This window comes from Haliotis rubra, unplaced genomic scaffold, assembly GCF_003918875.1.
Source record: "Haliotis rubra isolate DU_JTF1 unplaced genomic scaffold, ASM391887v1 Scf62, whole genome shotgun sequence".
Taxonomy (NCBI): domain Eukaryota; kingdom Metazoa; phylum Mollusca; class Gastropoda; order Lepetellida; family Haliotidae; genus Haliotis; species Haliotis rubra.
The window spans coordinates 628,195-634,774 of NW_025767324.1; the positions used below are offsets into that span (position 1 = coordinate 628,195).

A 6,580-nucleotide genomic window follows, 5' to 3' on the forward strand; every position below is an offset into this window, starting at 1 on the left:
CACACACACACACACACACACACACACACACACACACACACACACACACACACACACGCACGCACGCACGCACGCACACGCACGCACAACACACACACGCACAACACAACGCACGCACACACGCCATGCCATATCTCACACTCACACACACACACACAACACACACAGGCCACACAACACACACGCACACACACACACACACACAAACCCAACAAAAACACACCGTTGTTCAGGCAAACAACCTTCCCTATACACCACGCACACTGAAGCAGTGGCATCTTAAGTAAAATTAGGTAAATTAATCAAGTTTGACTATAGTTTTAACTTACCTTGTGTGTAGATAACAATAGGATCAAGGATTGGATCAACGATTGAGTTAAAGTTCAGTTTCAAAGAGGAGCCAGTTGGTACGGTTATTTGTACTGTACAATATATTAAATTGAAAGATCCCGTCTCTATGCTCACAGATGTGAGTGTCTGGGGCGTTGGGGAGGCTGCAAGCACTGGTACATTATCACAAACTGAAAAAAACAACAGCTGATTATTATCATAAATGAAAAGCATACTAATATATCTTCACTTTAAGGTAACAATACAGACCGGCCTTAAGCAAAGCATGTGTGGTATCGCATACTTACTGCGGTATTTAATAGGATTGTAATATATCTTCACTTTAAGGTAACAATTCAGACCGGCATTAAGCAAAGCATGTGTGGTACCGCCTACTTACTGCGGTATTTAATAGGATTGTAATATATCTTCACTTTAAGGTAACAATTCAGACCGGCATTAAGCAAAGCATGTGTGGTACCGCCTACTTACTGCGGTATTTAATAGGATTGTAATATATCTTCACTTTAAGGTAACAATACAGACCGGCCTTGTGGTACCGCATACTTACTGCGGTATTTAATAGGATTGTAATATATCTTCATTTTAAGGTAACAATACAGACCGGCCTTAAGCAAAGCATGTGTTGTACCGCATGCTTACTGCGGTATTTAATAGGATTGAGAAGTTGCTCCCTTCTCTCAATATGACAGTCAACCATAGATGTCAGGAGAGACAAAAATATAGCATATCATTTTCTCAAAAAACGTAGGGGAACTTCATTTTTAATTTACGATTGTAAACATTTGGAAATGTTGACATGATAATAGTGAATGAATTGAGAGTGCATAACCACTTTTTTATGACTATAGCTGTTTGTACAGTAATCGTTCTTGGAAGATGGTTGGTGTATGACGTGAAATTTGCATGCGTACGATTTTCATTTTCAAACGAAAAAACCCGGCTAGGAACAAACACTTTCAACTGTGTGATGCAGGATGATTGTCAAAATTAATAGTCTACAGTGATTTATCGACCTTCTAGAAAACCGTCAAAATGAAGAATGACACCCCATGCACGTGTATGGGGCTACTGCGTTGTGCACGTGCATTCCATGAGTTGTATTTAGGGGTGGTGATAAGGAGAAATGGTGGTGTTTTTTATAAGATGTCTGTCTTTGAAACATTTGTTCATACTTATACTTCCTATCCAAATTGAAATATCAGGTTCCCTTACTTTCTTCTGAAGAGTATATAATGGATGTTATACCCTAAACTGATATTCAGTGTTTGGTTCTCTTACTGTCGACCTGTGCTCTTGCCACCATCACCAACACCAAGACTGGAACACACAGCTTCAGGGGGAACAGCATCTGCATCACAAACGACAGCAATGAATCAATGTTCTTCATCGTTTAACCTCACTTAGACGACCTTAAGGTTTAATGAAATTCACCCAATACCTATTTCAGATCAGATATAACATGTGAGTCAGTGAGTTGGGTTTTACGCCGCTTTTAGCAATGTTTAAACAATATCACGGCAGGGGACATCTGAAATTGGCTTCACATATTGTACCCATGTGTGGAATCGAACCCGGGCCTTCGGCGTGACGAGCGAAATCCCACTACATACGCTTGTTGATTATCCGGCTGTTCTACCAGGAAGTGGTCCTCCCTCGTAAATAATAGCGAAAAGTGACAACAACACAATTATCGTTCTTTAAACAACTTTTTTATTTGGGTGTCCAAAGTTATGAGACCAATCATATGAGTTGGTCTGACGATTTCATATGACTGTGCCAAATCTGGTTTTGTTGCAATAATTAGATTTTGTGTTAGTGACAAAATTCATCGGTCTCAAATTAAATCAAGCGGACTATTTTTGGTAGAAGTGAAACAGAAATTGTTACAGGACTAATTTTGGATTGAGTTTCTAAAAACTCTCTCCAAACCGACATTCCTCCGAACCGACATCCCTCTAAACCGACATTTTTCACAGGGCCCGAGCAATGTCGGTTTAGAGGGAGTTCACTGTATTTCTTTTCTCACAAAACAGTTTCTACTGTGTGCAGCTCGACTTTAATGTAATAAATTCAACTTTGGGGATCGTTTCGATACTGCTGTGGAGATGTAGGCGTTTCATGTAAATTAGTTGGTGTTGTTGATTTAAATGAAAATTCTTCTCTGGAAAACAAAACGTTTATTTTATAGAAAGAAGATTTTTAACTTAATGCACCGCGAGTGTCAACAACTCTCCAACTCTCTCTTGTCATTGTACGTAAATTTGTAGAAGTTATAGAAACTGCCGTTGTTGATTTTAGTCAAACGATCAGAGATCATAAAGAAATGCAAACCGCGTCCTATTCAACATCTCGGTATAACTTCTCCAGCCCCAACATTCCACTCTAACAAACGACACAACACATTGTATCAACAATCAGGGCTCGCTGTTTGCAGCGCTCCACTCTAACAAACGACACAACACATTGTATCAACACAGGGCTCGCTGTGCGCTACACGGCCGAGATTTATTACATTAACCACCATCATCATAGTCATCATCATCATCCCATTGTAGTTTACCTGTAAGATACTTATTTACACCACGCATATACCACGCATGACAAGTTACAGATACACCATGCCGAAGCCCGACACGTAAAACCAGAGATAAACTTTTAAAGAAAAACTCTGGAACCGTGTTCCCTCAACGATGCAGCAGCACATGACTGGAGGGTTTACAGTAACTGTGTAAAGCACAAATATGTACATTAAATACAATCTCAACCTCAATCCATCGTTATTATAACAGTATTATAACGGCTCTTCAGCCCATATTACACAAGTCGTTCAATCCCAACATAGTATTATAACGGCTCTTCAGCCCGGAATACAACCGAGTTAATTCAATCTGAACACAGTATCACAGCGGCTTTTCAGCGCTGAAAACACATGATAGAACGGCTCTTATCTCCAACTAGGACATAACATCCATTCATTATCAACACGGTATTATAATGGCTCCTCAACCAAAATTCCACATTTATTTCATTCAATCTTAAGATATCATAACAGCTCTTCAGCTCTTAGCAGGCACAAACACATAAATTGCATGCATGCAGTATTATAACGGCTCTTCAGCACCAATACAAACCACCGTCTGTATAATTCTTGTCAAGATTCTATTCACACTTATTTACAATGTAGAGAACCCAAGTATTCTCATGGCTCTTCAGCCAGCAGGAAACATACCCCTGAAACACAGGAAATTATATCATTCATACATATATATATAAATGTTACAGATTTATAAAAGTTGTAAGTTAAAACAATAAATAAATCAACAGACCGTAGCTGCACGTGATGCGAGAATGACGTACACGGCTTACACTACCTTTATATACCCTTATAGCAACGCCACCTATCAACATCCACACCTACCCTGTCCAGAGTTACATACCCTGGAGAAAGCAATTTCCTTCTTATTCATCCTTCAACCGAAGGAAATATAATTTCTCCAGCCCCCAACATTCCACTCTAACAAACGACACAACACATTGTATCAACACAGGGCTCGCTGTGCGCTACACGGCCGAGAGAAACAAAGAAAGTCAGAGCCCGAGAGAGAGGGAAACCTTTAGCCTGTTTTCTAAACTATCCTTGATGTATCCATCTTTAGCTTTCTCACTTCGCCAGCGTCCATGTCTCTTAAACATCCGATCTGGAATTCCATTGTTAGCTGCTGCAGTAGCTCCACCACTACGCAGGCTGTGCAGTCCATATTTCTTAATGTTATCAACAAAAGGACTGAAAGCTTCTAAAAATATTTCCCTCAGCCTACTATATGACATAGGCGTATTAACCTTCCTTAGTCTATAGCCACTGGCACATTTAGATAAATTTCTGAAGACAAAACAGTCAGAATATGGATCAATATTGGCTTGAACCAAATACCTTTCTAGACAACTTACAGGACACAACTTTGTACCTGTCCGACCAATAACCAGCCAGGCACCATCCCTGTAGATATCTGTTTTAGATTTCTCAATAAACAGCATCATGTGAGACTGGCAAAATACAATATCAGCTCGAGTGATATTCAATAACTCAGCAGATCTAAGAAATCCCGCATACCCAAGCAAACAAATAGCTAATATTCTCAAATCCATTAGAGAATCACTATGACCCTTTACATCATACAACTGCTCTAAAACAGACACTGTAACTGGTTCTTTCTTATCTACTTTTCGAGCCAATTTTCTCTTTGCAGCTTCTACAACATTTTTAACTAAGCCATTCTCTGTAGGACTAACCAAGCCAACACTGCAATGAGCATGTCTCAACCCATAATAAGCATTTAAAACAGGCGATACTGAATCACTTTCTTGCACAATAGACAATAAATAAATTGCACAATGCAAAGGAGATATAGGGAGCGCATCAGACATGTTATTACTCTTCGCCCACCTTTTCCATGCTGCATAACCCATACTATACTTCTTTGTTGTGGACTCAGCTCTTGCATGAGATATTAAATCAGGCAGTTCATATGCGAGATCCCGAACATGGGAAGGGAGACAACCAATCTCATCTTGATAAACGTCGTGAAACACACCTGTAACAGGTACATCAACATTAACGAAAATCAAGCAACAATGCTAGCATGTTGAAATGCAAATCATGTTCACCAAACAGACCTCCTCTTATTCTACTAGCAACATATGCTTCTTTTGATCTTGGCAGATATATGCAATCTTTCACTTGTGATATGTACCGAGACTGTGAGCACAATATTGGCCAAAAAGCAGACGACTTCCACTCTGGAACAACAAGCGTGCCTACAGCGTGACATTCAGACATGTGTCCAATAACTCTGGGTATCAAACACACAGGGGGGGGACAACCCAGTTCATGACTCCTCTCCAGCTCACTGTGAAACAATCTACAGCCGAACACCCTGGGTTGCTATAGCGGGAGTTAAAAGTTGTCAGCTTAGCATTGTAGTATGAAGCACATCGATCAACCTGATGTGGTCCCCATTTCTTGTCAACACTCTGAAACACACCTTTACTAATCCCCCAATCGTCATGGTCCACTAATCGACTGAGAAAATCAGCTTCTTCATTTTCATTGCGAGGGATCCACTGGATTTGCAAATCTATATTGTACTCAAAACAAATATTGAATACTTGTAACGCAATAGATTGCAGGTGTGTTTTCATGCTACCTTTTTTCAACGATGTTAACTACATTTTGATTATCAGTAAACCACTTGACCCTTTCATGTCTCAAACCTGGTGCTAAGCTCTTCAAAACCATATTCACTGCTTGAAGCTCACGCCAAGTGGAACTATTACCACGCTCTTCATCAGACCACTGACCATGTGACACCACCTTGTTCACATCCACACAATAACCACCATACCCAGTGTCACTCGCATCTGAATACAACAGCTTCCTCATACCTGCTGATTGAATCAAACGTCTTGACACGTAACGCCCAGTGTTATCTAGCCAAAACTGTAACTGGTGCTTACTACTGTCAGTAAGTCTTATTTTACTGCTCCAAGACCTAGCAGTAATAATATCCATACTCAAAGATCTAGTCATTAATTGAGCAAGGCCACCAACCACCAATTTCATAGAAATGATCTGCCCTACAACAGAGGCTACACTCTTCACTGGCACCGGATTCCAACTAAGACTCTGTACATGACGTATCGTACTGAGAAGCTTGTCAATTTTCCTGTTAGGCACACTCAATGACATTGTTGTAGTGTCAATGCTAAAACCTAACCACTCCAAAGATTGTGAGGGAGACCACAAGGACTTCTCTACTTTTGGTACAAAACCCGAAGCAAGAATGTCATCTTTGACAGCAGAACCTATGGCAAGTGTATGCAGATTCGAATCTCCTGATAAAATACCATCGTCCAAAAAAGTAACAATCCTGTAACCTTCTGCCCGCCATTTCCTTACAAGCTGTCTAGTAATCTTAGTAAATACATACGGTGCCGAAGTCAAGCCAAATGGCAAAACCAAAATTTGTAGAAATGTATCATTCCAGTACTATCTGGCCAACCAAAACCAAGGAAACCTGTATGAGATGGAAAAATGTCAACATGGTGATATGCCGAATGTATATCAAATTTAACCAAATAGTCATTCTGACGTATATAAACTAAAGCCGTTTTCCAGTCCTCATATTTCACACTAGATTTTGAAACATAGTTATTCACTTTCGACAAA

At 40.0% G+C, this 6,580-nt stretch overlaps 1 long non-coding RNA gene across 1 annotated transcript; it reads right to left on the bottom strand.

Annotated features, from left to right (window-relative positions):
• Positions 1-2,820: 2,820 nt before the first annotated feature.
• LOC124256161 lies at positions 2,821-5,218 on the bottom strand. Its single transcript, XR_006892839.1, has 2 exons — positions 4,799-5,218; positions 2,821-3,585 (listed from the first exon to the last, which is right to left on the bottom strand). It is a non-coding gene; the product is annotated as an uncharacterized LOC124256161 (long non-coding RNA).
• Positions 5,219-6,580: the final 1,362 nt, after the last annotated feature.